The sequence below is a fragment of the Rana temporaria genome, chromosome 1 (genome assembly GCF_905171775.1).
Source record: "Rana temporaria chromosome 1, aRanTem1.1, whole genome shotgun sequence".
NCBI lineage: Eukaryota > Metazoa > Chordata > Amphibia > Anura > Ranidae > Rana > Rana temporaria.
In genome coordinates, this window is record NC_053489.1 from 37,804,952 (window position 1) to 37,823,314 (window position 18,363).

Genomic DNA, 18,363 nt, shown 5'->3' on the forward strand with positions numbered 1-18,363 from the left:
GACGTGGCAAGTGGCAACCCACATCAGGGCTCCACCGATTATGGTGAGTTGAACCATTTCATTTTTTTTTTTATAACAACGTAATAATAGTAATAATGCTCTTCTATCATCCTCACACCATAACAGCCATGGTGCCGTGATGATTGAAGCGCCAACACCAACCATTGCCCCGGTAAATTGACCCCAAAAAAAGTATTTGTTTGTGCCCCTCCCAAGACTAGACTCTGGATCCGCCCCTGGCCTAAAGATCAGTATACTTGTGCTGCAAAAAAATATAAAAAATCTGCAAAGTAGTGCACTTCAGTCTGCACTCCTGTGACCTTTATTCAGCCGACAGCGGGCTAAAGTCTGCTGACGTCACTTAATCGAGGCTCTGGAGGAATCCCGACTTTAGTGTCGGAATCCACCCAGATGCCTGGACCGGCAGCTGGCTCGGCCTCTTAGCATGCTGCTGTGAGCCTGAGCCAGTCTCTCTCCCCCTCCGCAGCCTGGTGCTCCAGTGAGCGCTGAAGGGGCAGAGCAGAGAGCCGGTGAGTGACTGACCATTATCGGCTCCATGTAAAATGAGAACTGAGCAACTGGCGGTCTTTGATTGCTCAGTTCTCAGCCCATGCTGCATCCACCTAGTTGAGTGCATTATTATTTTTTTTAAAGCCCACAATTCTCTTAATTCTCAATGTCCACCCCACACATCTAGCGTTTGCGCCCGCCAAAAATGCATGGTGTAACTTATGCTTTGGCAAGAGCTTTTAAACTAAAAACGTACTCATTCATTAAAGTGTCAGAAAACGCTATGATGCAAAAAGGTGGTGTTAGCACCTGAATAGCAATCAGGATACCGGCGAACACTGTCACAGCCCCACATGACAGTCATACCTTACTAAACTGATGAGCGTCAAAAAGCCTAAAAGCATTACAAATTTAAGATGCATCTTTGGTTACACACTCATGGATCTAGATGTATATATATTCAGCCAATGGAATGAGCACAGAGAAGCTAATTGTGCTGCCCTGCTGACTATGCAGACTCCTTACATTGCTTACAATTGCATCAGAGGTGACGATCTATAAATACCGGTTTTAACGTGAAAGGAAAAAAAAAAAAAGAAGAAAAGGGTTGTAACCATTTAAGCCCCGGAGGATTTGGCTGCCAAATGACCGGGCCACCTTTTGCGATTTGGCACTGCGACACTTTAACCGACGTGCAATTCTGTTGGTGGCATTTGATAACCTCTGTTTTTTTTTGCACTATAAACAATAGAGCGACAATTAAAAACAAAAAAGCAATATTTTTTACTATAATAAATATTCCCAAAAAAATTTAAAAAAAAAGTTTCCTCAGTTTAGGCCGATACGTATTCTAAATAAGCGTTTAGCGATTTGTTTGCGCAGAAGTTTTAGCGTCTACAAAATAGGGCAATAGGGGATAGTTTTATGGCAAAAAAAATAAAAAAATTCTTATAGTAATGGCGGCGATCAGTGATTTTTATCGTGGCTGCGACATTATGGCAGACACATCGGACGCCATTTTTGGGACCATTCACATTTATACAGCGATCAGTGCTATAAAAATGCACAGATTACTGTATAATATTGACTGTCAGTTAAGGGGGTTAACCACTAGGGGGGCGATAAAGGGGGTTTAGTGTGTCCTAGGGAGCAATTCTAACTGTTAGGGGGCGTGGCTTGCTGTGACACGACACTGATCGCTGCTCCCGATGAGAGGGAACAGACGATCAGTGTCCTGTCACTAGGCACACGGATTACACGGGCCTCTCCTTGACACGATCGCGGGACACCGGCGAACAGAGTCCGCGGGTCCCACGGGCACAGTCATGAAGCTCGCGGCAGGAGCGCGCGTGTGCCGCTGCATTGCCACGAAATAAGATTTGCCATGGAATGAGATGGTCCGCCTCCATCACATCCTATTGGCTCACTCCTGTCACGTGACATATTTAAACGTCAAGTATCGACGCAAACATCAGTCTCAGCTAGGCTATCATAGGGAGAGGATCTCCTCTCCCTGTGATAGCTGAAGCTGCACGAAGCTCGCTGTCATGCCTCCCCGCGAGAGCGATAGATCCACAGCGCTATCGGGATCCCAATGCCCGATAGCGCTGGCGGGAGGCGCGCTGACAGCGCTAACTACACCCCCGCGCCCGCAGCTTGGGCTCATTTATAGTCGGTTCATTTATCTATGGGCTCATTTATAGTCGGTTCTATGCGGCCGATGAGCTCTGGGCTGTTAGAATGTGGAGAATTGATTGCTCCAGCTGTCTCCTCTGCTTTGCGCCCTGAGCCGGGAATGTGCAGGAAGGTTTAACCATTTCTTTCTGGTGAATGGTGTGTTTACTTTATAATAACTGAGCTCCGTGCACCAGCTCCGTGCAGCTTCAGCTATCACAGGGAGAGGAGATCCTCTCCCTATGATAGCCTAGCTGAGACTGATGTTTGCGTCGATACTTGACGTTTAAATATGTCACGTGACAGGAGTGAGCCAATAGGATGTGATGGAGGCGGACCATCTCATTCCATGGCAAATCTCATTTTGTGGCAATGCACCGCCAACAGTGCGAAAATTCACAGTATACGTTACTTTGCTCAGCCATTCCATTCTGCCAGCCTAAAACTACAGGAGGCGGCCGGCAAGCGGTTAAAGGACCCTGTACTGAGGATGTATGAAAAATACCAGGCAGTGATGATAATCCGCCGTTTTACACTCCTCCCAGAGATAGCCAGGCGACTAGCATTTTCATTAGGTGGTCTATAGAGGCTTCTTCCATCATTCTCTCCCTGTGAGTGACCTTTTAGTGTCGGTGACACTAAATTAGCACCTTTCCAGGTGTTCTCTATAAGCTGCTGCAGCAAGCAGGGAGCAGCACCAGAAAATTGCCACCCCTCCCATTGTTTACAAATGGAGCATTAAAAGACCTAAAAGGTGGCTGACATTTCACTTGTGAATCCTGTAATTATCCAGGACAATGGCCCAGCTAATGTTCATCCACCACCCTCACTAAACCAACCAAAACTTCCAGGGGAACTCCTTTTCTACACTTCCCAGCCAATGTGAGAGAACAGCAAGAGACATAGGTGACTGCCATCCAGGAAACACTGCAACCAGGGTGGAGAAGAATCAATCGAATATAATAAATACAATTATATATACACACACATACACACACACACACATACATACATACAGAAATGCTTTTGGAGTAAACAAAAATAGATAGAGATCTATCTATCTATAAGATAGTTTTCTATTTAGTATAGATTAACAATTGAGTTTATTCAGCATGAGATGAAGCTTAGTTATGTAGAATGAGGCTGTATATTCTGCAATATTTACATTTTTGGGAAACTCATCCAATGAATCCAAGCACTGCATTGATGCATTCACACAATGGGGTTGATATATATATTTTTTATTCTAACACCGTAGAGAATAAAATGGCGGTCTTTGAAATACTTTGTCACACCGTATTTGCACAGCGGTCTTACAAGCGCACTTTTTTTGGGGGAACAAAATGCACTTTTTTTAATTAAAAAAAATAGGACAACAGTAAAGTCAGCCCAATTCTTTTTAAATCGTAAAAGATAATGTTACGCCGAGTAAATTGATACCCAACATGTCACGCTTCAAAACTGCGTCCGCTCGTGGAATGGCGACAAACTTTTAACCTTTAAAATCTCCATAGGCGACGTTTAAAAAAATTCTACAAGTTGCATGTTTTGAGTTACAGAGGAGGTCTAGGGCTAGAATTATTGCTCTCGCTCTAACGATCGTGGCGATACCTCACATGTGTGGTTTGAATACCGTTTACATATGCGGGCGCTACTCACGAATGCGTTCGCTTCTGCGCGCGAGCCTGGCGGGATGGGGCACGTTTTCTGGCTCCTAACTTTTTTAGCTGGCTCCGAGATAGAGATAGAGATAGAGATAGAGATAGAGATAGAGATAGAGATAGAGATAGAGATAGAGATAGAGATAGAGATAGAGATAGATCTGAATGCTAGAAACCGCAATAAAAAATAGTAAATTAAACAATTGCTACCCAAACCCCCCCCCCCCCCCCCCCCCCATACAGTAAAATCTGACTTTGGCTGAAAAGACGATCCCCACATTGTGGAGAGAAGCAGTGAGCGCTCTTTAGACAGGAAGAAAAAAAGTCTGACATTGGATTACTGCTCAGACGTAGACAATATTTACTTAAAAAGAAAAAGAAAAAAAAATGCTGGCAGTTATTTCTGTATGTGTCCACATTGGGGAGATTTTCTATTCACTTCCTGCCCCCATGACATCCACAAAATAAAAAAAAGGGAGGATAGATAGGATAGATAGGATAGATAGGATAGATAGGATAGATAGGATAGATAGGATAGATAGGATAGATAGGATAGATAGGATAGATAGGATAGATAGGATAGATAGGATAGATAGGATAGATAGGATAGATAGGATAGATAGGATAGATAGGATAGATAGGATAGATAGGATAGATAGGATAGATAGGATAGATAGGATAGATAGGATAGATAAAAAACATCCATTGGAAAAAGCTGGTACTGCTTAAAAAAATTAAATAAAAAAAAAAGTAGGGGGGGGGGTGGACAATATGCCATGATTAATGACCCCCCCCCCCCCCCCCCCCCTCGTTTGATAGATGGGTTCATGTAACTCAGCACAAGTCTTTAGTGATCTCCAGCAGGCACACACTGTAGAGTCAGTACAGAGCGTGGAACCAATGTGCTCCTGATCTGCAGACGGAGGAGTGCATTAGAGGAGGGACGCATTCTCCATCCAGCTGGACCTGGGAGCGTTGGCAATCTGCCTGCATCCAGAGCCGCTCATCTGTCCCTAGCTCTATGGATGGTCGGATACATACACACACAGCCCAGGTTTAGGCTTTGTCCAGCGCCCCCTGGATGCAGCTGTCCACAAGAACACGTGAATGAGGCCTCATATTATAGACACACATAGCCCACATTGTGGACAGAGGTGGCAATTATGGCCGGGAGGTCTCATTCTACAAATACATAAAATTCGGGGGGGGGGGGGGGGGAGATAGGAGTCAGGACACCCGTCTCCAACTATAACCAAAACATCACATCTGGGTGGAGTGATCCTTTAAGTGTCATAATCTAGTGCGAGGAGATATGCGCCAACATCCCACTCCAAGGCTGCGACACATCTGCAGCTAAGAACCTAAAAATTGCAATGACCTGTTTTGGTTGTAGAGCGGCTTGCTGGGATTTGTAGTTCATTTGCACCGAACTTGGCTTGAGAATGATGCAACTGGCGGTCTGTGCATATCCAGGGGTTGCAGGATGACCAATCACAAGCCGGAGCTCTCATAATGGCGATATTGGGGGCGTTTTATGAATAGTAGCCGCTCATGTGCCTTTATGTACAATTGTGATACAGTGCTTTGAAAAGGAATTCACATCCCTTGAAACTTTCCACAGTTTGTCATGTTACAACCAAAAACATCAAAAAAATTTTTGCGGGGGATTTTGTGTGATAGACCAACACAAAGGGCCAGAGCCACATACACTACGCCGCCGTACCTTACCTGGCGTATATTCGAATCCTCAGCGAGTTCGCGCCTTAAGTTACGGCGGCGTAGTGTATTTCTGGCAGCGGATTTGAAATTGGGCGGGTTTCATTTAAATGAAGCGCGTCCCCGCGCCGAATGAACTGCGCAATGCGTCGTCCCGAAATTTCCCGCCGTGCATTGCGCTAAATGACGTCGCTAGGACGTAATTTTTTTAACTTAGACGTGAGTTACGTCCATCCCTATTCACGGACGACTTGCGCAAAAAAAAAAAATTCAAGTTTCGACACGGGAACGACGGCCATACTTAACATGGCAAGTCTATGTATACGCCGAAAAATACCAGCTTTAACTATACGCCGGAAAAAGCAGACAACGTTAGAAAATGCGACGGCCGGGCGTACGTTCGTGGATCGTCGTAACTCGCTAATTTGCATACCCGACACGGAAAACGCCACCCAGCGGACGCCAAAGTATTGCATCTTAGATCCGAAGGCGTACGAAGACGTACACCTGTCGGGTCTAACCCAGAAGCCGTCGTATCTTGTTTTGAGGATTCAAAACAATGATACGACGCGGGAAATTTGAAAGTACGCCGGCGTATCAGTAGATACGCCGGCGTACTTCGTCTGTGGATCTGGCCCATAGTATTTATTTCACGGGGTATGAATACTTTTTCAAGGCACTGTAGCTGTGACCAGCCACAGCCATCACATAGTACAGGTGCAATTTGATTGGCCTTGTCTGTACCATGTGATGACTGTGACCAATCACAGAGATCATAATAGTACACAATGAATGAAAGCCATTCAGTGTGTACATTTGATCGCCGATTGGTCACATCAATCACATTGTACCGGGGCCAGCCTCGTACAGCGATCTGTCCTCCACTAGAGTGAGCAGGAGGCGTGCAATTGGAAGAACGTCATATGACTATAGGCCAGACAGGAGCCCCCTCAGTCCACAACACCCCCTCATAAGACGCAGTGGACGGGGGTGTTCATGTGGTACAACTGCAGCAAATATTGTCCGGCAAGTCGTACTCAGTGGACAGCAAGCCCACCGAACGCGGCCCATTCAAATCGAAGGAGGAAGCGCTACTAAAAAGGTACCCCTTTGTGCGGCAATTTTGGGGTTATAACAGGCAGTGAGGAGGAACGCGGATCACTTTTCAGAGGAACTGCTTTTTAGAAGCAAGTCCAAAGAACAAAGCGGGCATCTGAACACCACCCAGGCCACAGGCGTTCCAGCCACTGGGACACTACAAGTCCCAGCACACCCTGCTTACCTCTGAACTATGCATGTACTGCATGAGGCGCGGGTGAGTGTAAACTGGAATTCCTGGAATACAAAGCCATCCCTGACACTGCACTGTGCCCGGGAGCACGACGACAGAGGCCTAGAAAAAGTACCTGTCATTCCCCGCCACAGAAACCGATATCTGGCAGCCAAGCCAATACATTCACAACTAGCAATAACACTGTGGCACACGGCGTCTCGTGCCTCATCATAAAACTAGTTACTAATAAAATCACAGGATAAATATATACTCGAGAGGTCACAGTGCAATTTGTTCTTTCCCGCCCTGATTTTGGGTTAAACATTGAATCCAGCAAACACGAAGAGGCACCCAGGTCTGCCCTACACCCATCAGGGCTGCGGAGTCAGTAGATAAATGTTTCGACTCCTAAATGTTTCGAAAATCTAAATTTAGTAGGAGTCGGAGTTGGAGTCGGTGCATTGTTTGCCGACTCCGACTCCAGGTACCCAAAATTTCCTCCGACTCCACAGCCCTGACACCCATTCCCCACAAAGTGCCCATTCCCCCCACACAATGGAGGCCACATGGTAAGATGCTAAATGCTTTGTTACATCTCACTGCTGCTGTTCTTCTGCAAGCCTGTTTGCAGTCACTTCCTGTCTACCTGCACCCTAGCAAAAGGCTCCATGGCATTTCTCAGGGCAGGTTTAGCGATAGTGACAAGAGGGGACCATGCCTGTGTGCGGAAACGGGCACTTCTAGTTTCCAGAGGCCCAGGTGAGAGGGTGAAAATGCAGAACAACAACAACTGGGAGATGGGGGACACAGGCCCGGATCTAGAGGGGTGCTGGGGTGGGCTGTGCCCTCCCAGATTTTAACAATGCCGCCCAGAGCTCTATGAGTGCACCCACTAATCCATGAGGCACTCTGATGAGGGCAGTTGATGTAAAGAGGGGGGGGGGGTTCTCTGATGGGGGGGGCAGCTGATGCAAGAGGGGGTTCTCTGATGGGGGGGGGGGGGCAGCTGATGCAAGAGGGGGGCTCCCTGATGGGGGGGGCAGCTGATGCAAGAGGGGGGTTCTCTGATGGGGGGGCAGCTGATGCAAGAGGGGGTTCTCTGATGGGGGGGCAGCTGATGCAAGAGGGGGGCAGCTGATGCAAGAGGGGGGTTCTCTGATGGGGGGGGCAGCTGATGCAAGAGGGGGTTCTCTGATGGGGGGGCAGCTGATGCAAGAGGGGGGGCTCCCATGGTGGGCAGCTGATGCAAGAGGGGGGCTCCCATGGGGGGCAGCTGATGCAAGAGGGGGGCAGCTGATGCAAGAGGGGGGCTCCCATGGGTGGCAGCTGAGGGGGGCTCCCATGGGGGCAGCTGAGGGGGGCTCCCATGGGGGCAGCTGATGCAAGAGGGGGGTTCTCTGATGGGGGGGCAGCTGATGCAAGAGGGGGGCTCCCATGGGGGGCAGCTGATGCAAGAGGGGGGGTTCTCTGATGGGGGGGGCAGCTGATGCAAGAGGGGGGTTCTCTGATGGGGACAGATGATGTAAGATGGGTAGATAGTGTTAAAGATAAAAAAAGTTAACACCCTACCCCTGATCACCACTGAACTTACCTCTGGTGGGCTATATACAGCCAGTCAGTGCCCACGCAGCCGGCATAGCAGTCACTATCTTTCGTCTGAACCGTGTTTATAAACCATGTTACTTTGTACCTCTCCATTTCTCGTCTGAACAGCATTTATAGAGAGATACCAAGTAACATTGCTTATACAGCAAGCACTGCTCAGGCATGGGATAGAGAAATACAAAGTACCATAGTTGAATAACACTGTCCAGACACAGGATAGAAGGATACAAAGCAACATTTATTTATATTTATAAACTTTGGGCCGATGGGAGATAACTAATGTTAGTTTGTAGCCCTCCATCATGTGTCTGGAACGTTTTTTTTTTTTAAACGTTGTTACTTTTTATCTTTATATCTTGTGTCTGAACAATGTTTATAAACAATGTTACTTCGTACAGTTGTGCTCAGAAATTTGCATCCCCTGGCGGAAATCGTGAAATTTTGGCAATGACATGGAAAATATGACGGATCATATGAAGCCATTTATTATAAGAAAGTTGTTTGGTTCCTTTTTTAAATCATTATGACAGAAATTGGCCTGAGCCAAATGTTCAATCCCCTGGAATGTTTGGCCTCTGGTACAGACACACAAGGTGAAACACACACAGACATACACAAGGTGACACACACAGAGACACAGACACACAGGTTAAAATTGCAATTAAAAGGGTAATTTTGCACATCTGTGTTTTTTAAAAAAATCACAATTAGTGTCTGTGTATAAATAGTCAATGAGTTTGTTAGCTCTCACATGGATGCACTGAGCAGGCTAGGCACTGAGCCATTAGGAGGTAGAAAATAACTGTCAAAAGACCTGCGTAACAAGGTAATGAAACGTCACAAAGATAGAAAATAATATTCAAAGATATCCAAAGCCTTGAATATGCCAGTCAGTACTGTTCAATCACTTATTAAAAAGTGGAAAATTCAGAGATCTTTTGATACGAAGCCAAGGTCAGGTAGATCAAAAAAGGATTTCAGCCACAACTGGCAGAAGAATTGTTTGGAATACAACGAAAAACCCCACAGGTAACCTCAGGAGAAATACAGGCTGCTCTGGAAAAAGATGGTGTGGTTGATCGAAGGAGCACAATACGACGATACTTGAACAAAAATGCCAGAAAAATGCCTTTACTGCGCCAATGCCACAAAAGATCCCGGTAACAATACCTTGACACGCTTCACGACACACTGTAATGTGGAGTAATGAGACCAAAATAGAGCTTTTCAACCATGGAGAAGGACCAACAAGGCCTATAGTGACAAGAATACCATCCCTACTGTGAAGCATGGTGGTGGCTCGCTGATGTTTCGGGGTGTGTGAGCTCTAAAGGAATGGGGAAACTGGTGATAGCAAGATGAATGCAGTATGTTATCAGAAAATACTGGCAGACAATTTGCATTGTTCTGCATGAAAGCTGTTCATGGGATGCTTTGGACTTTCCAGCATGACAATGACCATAAGCACAAGTTGACCCTCCAGTGTTAACCACTTGACGACAGAGGACGTCCTCGACTTTGGGCGGTGATATCTGAATGATGGGTGCAGCTACAGGCATCATTCAGATATAACAGTCATCAGCCCGCCGATTCTCTGCACTATAAGAACGATCAAAGCGGCAGTTTCCGCCGCTTGATCGTTCTTCTAGGCAGCGGGAGGGGATGTCCCCCCCTCCCGCCGCCATCCGGTGCTTCTCCGATCTCTCCTGTGCCATCGGGGGCCTGGAGAGCGAATCAGCTGGCGCTGGCTGGGAAGCATAGAAATGACTGGTGACCAGATGGTCACCAGTCCTCTCTATGACCGTCGGTACCCGGAAGTAAACAGAGCCGCAATCGGTCATGATAATCGGTGAATTTTTTTTTCATGATCTCATGCTTTCCAGCCTGGAGGAGAGATGTGGGGTCTTATTGACCATCTCTCCATAAAGAGGACCTGTCACAGTGATTCCTATTACAAGGGATGTTTACATTCCTTGTAATAGGAAAAAAAGTAATCAAAAAACAACAAAAAAAACATTTTAAAAACGCTCCTGTCCCCGGTAGCTCGCGAACACGCATGCAAGTCCCACCCACATATGTAAACGCCGTTGAAACCCCACATGTATTAGAGCGTGTGCAACAATTCTAGCACTAGACCTCCTCTGTTACTCTAAAATAGTAACCTGTAAAAAAATTGAAAGCGTCGCCTACACCGAAGTTTGGCGCCATTGCAATTTTAAAGCATGACATGTTAGGTATCTATTTACTCGGCGTAACATCATCTTTCACATTATACAAAAAAATTGTGCCAACTTTACTGTTTTGTTATTTTTTAATTCATGAAAAATGATTGAAAAAAAAGTTGCAATGACCGCCATTTTATTCCCTAGGGTGTCTGCTAAAATAAATATAAAATATAATATAATATAATATAATATAATTATATATATATATATATATATATATATTTATTTTAGGGCTGCAACTAACGATTATTTTCATAATCGATTGGTTGGTCGGTTATAGTTTCGATTAATCGGATAATAGCCTTTTTTGGGCCAATTTGTTGTTGGGCAGATTACATGCTTTTCTGCAGCTTCTCCATTGAAGTATATTGAACCAAAAAAAAAATGGCACCGTTTTGCGTTAAAAAGTCCCCGCCCCTTTCCAAATACGCAGCAGCAAAAAATAAAAATAAAAATCATGGATGTGAACGCGTCCCATAGGAAAACATGTAAATGAACTGTAGTGTGTTTCTGCAAAAAGCAGAGGTGTGAACCCAGGCCTGAGATGTTTAGTAACATAATGGGGGTTAAAAAAACAAAACTAAGTACAAAAAGAATAATCGCTACTGTAAGGGGTTGACAGTGAAAGTAATATTTACAGCGATTTGCTTTTTTGTACTATAAAGGGCTAATTTTAGTTTTCTTTTAACCCCATTATGTTACTGGCTGATTAATCGATTATGAAAATTGTAATCGATTATTTTCATAATCGATTAGCTATCGATTGTTTCAGCCCTAATATAAGGTTTGGGGGTTCTGATTAACCGGTTGCCGACCGCCGCATGTATATGTACGTCCACAGAATGGCACGTACAGGTACGTCCTTGCCTTTCCGCGGGTCGGGGGTCCGATCGGGACCCCCCCCCCCCCCGCTACATGCGGCGGTCAGATTCCCGCGGGGAGCGGCCCGGGATGAGGGCGCGGCTATTCGTTTATAGCCGCCCCGTCGCAATCGTTCCCCGGAGCTGAAGAACGGGGAGAGCCGTATGTAAACACGGCTTCCCCGTGCTTCACTGTGGCGGCTGCATCGATCGAGTGATCACTTTTATAGGGAAACTCGATCGATGACGTCAGTCCTACAGCCACACCCCCCTACAGTTGTAAACACACACTAGGTGAACCCTAACTCCTACAGCCCCCCCTGTGGTTAACTCCCAAACTGCAACTGTCATTTTCACAATAAACAATGCAATTTAAATGCATTTTTTGCTGTGAAAATGACAATGGTCCCAAAAATGTGTCAAAATTGTCCAAAGTGTCCGCCATAATGCCGCAGTCACGAAAAAAAAAAAAAAAAGAAGATCCCCTATTTTGTAAACGCTATAAATTTTGCGCAAACCAATCGATAAACGCTTATTGCGATTTTTTTTACCAAAAATAGTTAAACGAATACGTATCGGCCTAAACTGAGGAAAAAAAAATTGTATATATGTTTTTGGGGGATATTTATTATAGCAAAAAGTAAAAAATATTGATTTTTTTTCAAAATTGTCGCTCTATTTTTGTTTATAGTGCAAAAAATAAAAAAACGCAGAGGTGATCAAATACCACCAAAAGAAAGCTCTATTTGTGGGAAAAAAGGACGCCAATTTTGTTTGGGAGCCACGTCGCACGACCGCGCAATTGTCTGTTAAAGCGACGCAGTGCCGAATTGTAAAAAACGCCTTTGGGCATTTAGCAGCATATTGGTCCGGGGCTTAAGTGGTTAATTTTCTAGCAACAAAAATTTTGATATTTACATGAAGGAGAGAAGTGCCAAAATAGGCCCGGTTGTCAAGTGGTTAAAGGTTCACAAAGATCACCATCTCCTGATCCCAATATCTTCGAGCCGCTCTGGGAAGATCTCAAATGTGCGGTTCATGCAAGACGACCAAAGACTTTGCATGGCTTGGAGGTATTTTACCAAGATGAAGGACAGCTCTACCACCGGCAAGAATTCCGGGCCTCGGACAATTATGACAAAAGACTGCACACTGTTATTGATGTCAAAGGGGGAAACACACAGTATTAAGAACTAAGTGGATGCAGAGTTTTTGAATAGGGGGCATTTCATGGGTTTGCTTGTTGCCATGCTTTGTTTTATGATTGTGCCGTTCTGTTATCACCTATAGTTGAATAGGATTGAAAAAAAGATACATATTGTATATCAGGGTTCGACAAACCCCAGGCGCCAGGTCGCAATTAACTAGGACTAGAATTAGCAACCTGGGGCAGCACAGCTAGGGTATCCTGTGTCTCCGTGCGCCCCCACCTGCCCCGACGCACGATCGCATCGGGCCGCGGCTTTGCGGCCTTTTGCAGACCTAAGCTTCCTTCTGTGATCTGGCGCCATCTTGTGGTGGCCGATGGTATGACAAGACAACCAGCAATGCGAATGGAGCTTCCCCTGTCTGTTTTCACTGCCATCTCCTTCCCTCTAATTAGAACCCCCCAAACATTATATATATTTTTTATTCTAACACCCTAGAGAATAAAATGGCGGTCGTTGCAATACTCTCTCACATCGTATTTGCGCAGCGGTCTTACAAAGCACACTTTTTGGAGGGGAAAAAAATACAACAATAAAGTTAGCCCATTTCTTTTTTTTTATATTGTGAAAGATAATGTTCCACCGAGTAAATTGATACCCAACATGTCACACTTCAAAATTGCGTGCGCTCGTGGAATGGCGACAAACTTTTACCCATTAAAATCTTCAAAGGCGAGGTTTAAAAAAAAAAAAAATCTACAGGTTTTATGTTTTGAGTTATAGAGGAGTTCTAGGAATATAATTATTGCTCTCGCTCTACCAATCGCGGCGATACCTCACATGTGTGGTTTGAACACCGCTTTCATATGCGGGGGCTACTCACGTGTGCGTTTGCTTCTGCACGCGAGCTTGGCGGGACGGGCGCGTTTTCTGGCTCCTAACTTTTTTTAGCTGGCTCTTAAGATTCCAAGCAAATTTGTCAAGCCCTGCTGTATATTACCAATTCTCCAAGGGGTATGAAAACTTTTGAACACAACTGTATCTTTCCATCTTGTGTCTGAACAATGTTACTTTGCAGCTCTCTCACATCTGAACAGTGTTTATAAACAATGTTTTTGTATTTATCCCACGTCTGAACAGTATTGATAAACAACATTGCTTTCCATCTCTCTATCCCTCATCTGAACCGTTTTTATAGAGAGATACAAAGTAAAAATGTTTATTAACACTGTTCAGACGTGGGATAGAGAAATCCAAAGAAACATTGTTTATACACACTGTTCAGATGTGAGAGAGATGCAAAGTGCAGCCGACAAATCTACAGCAACTGTGTGATGTTATGTCACTATGGAGCAAAATCTCCGAGGAATGTTTCCAACACCTTGTTGTATCTTTTCCATGAAGAATGAAGGCAAAAGGGGGTCAAACCCGGGACTAGCAAGGTGTACCTAATAATGTGGTGTGTGCAATAGATAGATAGATAGACACACACACGGGAGGGCTTTAACCACTTAAGGACCGCCTCCTGCACATATACATCTGCAGAATGGCACAGCTGGGCACATGTACATACAGCTACGTCCTGGACTAGCACCCAGTCGTGGGCGCACGCCCGCGGCGCGCTCCTGCGACCAGGTCCGAAGCTCCATGACTGCGGGACCCGTGGGCCCTAAAGCCGCTGGAGTCCCGCGATCAGTCCACGGAGCTGAAGAACAGGGAGAGACGTATGTAAACACGGCTTCCCCGTTCTTCACTGTGGCGGCTGCATCGATCGTGTCATCCCTTTTATAGGGGGGACACAAGTTGTAAACACACATGAGGTCACACATAACTCCTACAGCGCCCCCTGTGGTTAACTCTAGGGTTGTCCCGATACCACTTTTTTAGGACCGAGTACAAGTACCGATACTTTTTTTCAAGTAGTCGCCGATACCGAATACCGATACTTTTTTTAAATGTGTCCCCAAATGCAGCCATGTCCCCCACATATGCAGCCATGTCCCCCACATATGCAGCCATGTCCCTCTAGCCATGTCCCTCACATATGCAGCCATGTCCCTCTAGCCATGTCCCTCACATATGCAGCCATGTCCCTCTAGCCATGTCCCTCACATATGCAGCCATGTCCCTCTAGCCATGTCCCTCACATATGCAGCAATGTCCCTCTAGCCATGTCCCTCACATATGCAGCAATGTCCCTCTAGCCATGTCCCTCACATATGCAGCAATGTCCCTCACATATGCAGCAATGTCCCTCTAGCCATGTCCCTCACATATGCAGCAATGTCCCTCTAGCCATGTCCCTCGATGCGGCGGCGCGATGCGGCGGCAGCGGCGGGGGGGAAAGGGGGGGAAAGTATTCTATTTAGGTATCGGGGGTATTTGCGCGAGTACGAGTACTCCCGCAAATACTCGGTATCGGTCCCGATACCGATACTGGTATCGGTATCTGGACAACCCTAGTTAACTCCCAAACTGCAACTGTCATTTTCACAATAAACAAATGCATTTTAAATGCATTTTTTGCTGTGAAAATGACAATGGTCCCAAAAATGTGTCAAAATTGTCCGCCATAATGTCGCAGTCACGGAAAAAAATAAAACCGCTGATCGCCGCCATTAGTAGTAAAAAAAATTTTTTTTTTTAGAAAAATGCAATAAAACTATCCCCTATTTTGTAAACGCTATACATTTTGCGCAAACCAACCGATAAATGCTTATTGCGATTTTTTTTACCAAAAAAAATGAAGAAGAATACGTATCGGCCTAAACTGAGGAAAAAAAAAATTATATCGTTTTGGGGGATATTTATTATAGCAAAAAGTAAAAAATATTGATTTTTTTCAAAATTGACGCTCTATTGTTGTTTATAGCACAAAAAATAAAAACCGCAGAGGTAATCAAATACCAACAAAAGAAAGCTCTATTTGTGGGAACAAAAGGACGCCAATTTTGTTTGGGAGCCACGTCGCACGACCGCGCAATTGTCAGTTAAAGCGACGCAGTGCCGAATCGCAAAAAGGGGCAAGGTCCTTTAGCTGCATTTTGGTCCGGGTCTTAAGTGTACGATAGGTCTGGAGTGTTCAGAGACAAGTCCCAGTCTGTGGTTATGATCGGGATCCAGCAGGATCACCGGACAGCCAATCACATGAGTCTGCCACGCCCCCTGGCATAAGGTTAAAGGGTCATCAGAAAGGAGTTAAGCAATGACAACATTATGTTGGAGTAATCAGGCCCACAGCAGATCGGGGGGGGGCGACAGATAAAGTGGTTACTTTTCTAGGATTACGAGTTTATGAAGGGGTCCCCAAAATTCACAGGATGAAAGGGGGGGTCCTGAAACACATAAGGATAAAAGGGGGGTCCTAAAACACATACAGATGAAAGGGGGGGGTCCTGAAACACATAAGGATGAAAGGGGGGGTCCTGAAACACATAAGGATGAAAAGGGGGTCCTGAAACACATAAGGATGAAAGGGGGGGTCCTGAAACACATAAGGATGAAAAGGGGGGTCCTGAAACACATAAGGATGAAAAGGGGGGTCCTGGAACACATAAGGATGAAAAGGGGGTCCTGAAACACATAAGGATGAAAAGGGGGTCCTGAAACACATAAGGATGAAAGGGGGGTCCTGAAACACATAAGGATGAAAGGGGGGGTCCTGAAACACATAAGGATGAAAAGGGGGGTCCTGAAACACATAAGGATGAAAAGGGGGTCCTGAAACACATAAGGATGAAAAGGGGGTCCTGAAACACATAAGGATGAAAGGGGGGGTCCTGAAACACATAAGGATGAAAGGGGGGGTCCTGAAACACATAAGGATGAAAGGGGGGGTCCTGAAACACATAAGGATGAAAGGGGGGGTCCTGAAACACATAAGGATGAAAAGGGGGGTCCTGAAACACATAAGGATGAAAAGGGGGTCCTGAAACACATAAGGATGAAAAGGGGGGGTCCTGAAACACATAAGGATGAAAGGGGGGGTCCTGAAACACATAAGGATGAAAAGGGGGGTCCTGAAACACAAGGATGAAAAGGGGGTCCTGAAACACATAAGGATGAAAAGGGGGGTCCTGAAACACATAAGGATGAAAGGGGGGTCCTGAAACACATAAGGATGAAAAGGGGGTCCTGAAACACATAAGGATGAAAAGGGGGTCCTGAAACACATAAGGATGAAAAGGGGGTCCTGAAACACATAAGGATGAAAGGGGGGGTCCTGAAACACATAAGGATGAAAGGGGGGGTCCTGAAACACATAAGGATGAAAGGGGGGGTCCTGAAACACATAAGGATGAAAAGGGGGGTCCTGAAACACATAAGGATGAAAAGGGGGTCCTGAAACACATAAGGATGAAAAGGGGGTCCTGAAACACATAAGGATGAAAAGGGGGTCCTGAAACACATTACGGCATCTAATGAACACAAAGATGATTCTGGCCAGCTTGGGGGGGGGTCTTCTTTACCTTTAAATCTGTTAACACTGGGGCCCCCGGGGGCCAAAGTCTCTGGCCCAGCACTGATTCATCTACCACCCCACAAATGGAGTACCTGTCACCACACAATGGAGGAGGCAGACTGATTGGTCAGCAGGTAGTGGGTGAAAGGGGTGGGGGGGGGGGTCACAGAGCCAGCACCCCCCTCCATAGCACAAAGAGTACCTGTCACCACACAATGGGAGCAGCTGACCATGCCACACCTGTGAGGCAGAAGGCATGCAGAGCCTCCATCACTACTGAGCACCTCTGCCTCCTGACAGGTCCTCTTTATTTCCCCCCCCCCCCCCCCCATGAAAGTTCCAGGCAGAGGACAATGACAGGGCACAGTACCCACAGCCCGGGGCCACCAATATCTCCCCGCCCCCTCGGCGTCCCCCCCTCTCTACTCACCCCAAAAGAAGAGCGTTGCCACTGCCCGGAAGGGCCGCCCGCCGCACACTGACACTGGACGAGCCTGACAAGAGGATGCACGGGCGTGACGTCAGCGGCCCGCCCACAACCCCGCACCACGTGGAGCCCCAGAGCACGCCGGGAACTGTAGTCCTCTGCCCTAAGAGAGGGGGCGTGGCTTGTCCGGGGCTGTTCTGCAGTGTCGGTAGAGCTGGATGGAGGGATAAGATCTCTGTTGTGATCACATGACACAGGAGAAGTTCACACTGACCTAATACATTATATATACTGAGCTCAGTGTGTGATCACATGACACAGGAGAAGTCTACACTCACCTATTATATTATATATACTGAGCTCAGTGTGTGATCACATGACCCAGGAGAAGTCCACACTGACCTAATACATTATATATACTGAGCTCAGTGTGTGATCACATGACCCAGGAGAAGTCCACACTCACCTATTATATTATATATACTGAGCCAGGGCTGGACTGGGACAAAAATGTGGCCCTGGACTTCATCCAGACCGGCCCACTGACAGGTTTTTCAAATGTGGGTGGCCGGACAGGGAGAGGAGGTGAACGCTGCAGGGAGGGAGAGGAGATGAACATTGCGGGAAGGGGGAGGATGTGAACACTGCGGGGAGAAAGAGGAGGTGAACGCTGCGCGGGGGGAAAGAGAAGGTGAATGCTGCGGGGAGGGAGAGGACGCGAGCGCTGCGGGGAGGGAGAAGACGTGAATGCTGCGGGGAGGGAGAGGAGGTGAACACTGCGGGGAGGGAGAGGAGGTGAACA

The 18,363-nt window shown here is 46.3% G+C and overlaps 1 protein-coding gene across 2 annotated transcripts in view; it reads right to left on the reverse strand.

The window, feature by feature from the left end:
- Window positions 1-17,667, reverse strand: part of CTIF (cap binding complex dependent translation initiation factor) — a 291,102-nt gene extending 273,435 nt beyond the window's left edge. The window contains exon 1 of one of the 2 annotated variants that reach the window (XM_040336576.1): window positions 17,565-17,667. The gene's annotated coding sequence lies outside the window, so the exon portion shown is untranslated. The remainder of the gene's footprint in view (window positions 1-17,564) is intronic. The other variant, XM_040336587.1, reaches the window with a different exon arrangement.
- Between the last annotated feature and the right edge of the window lie 696 nt (window positions 17,668-18,363).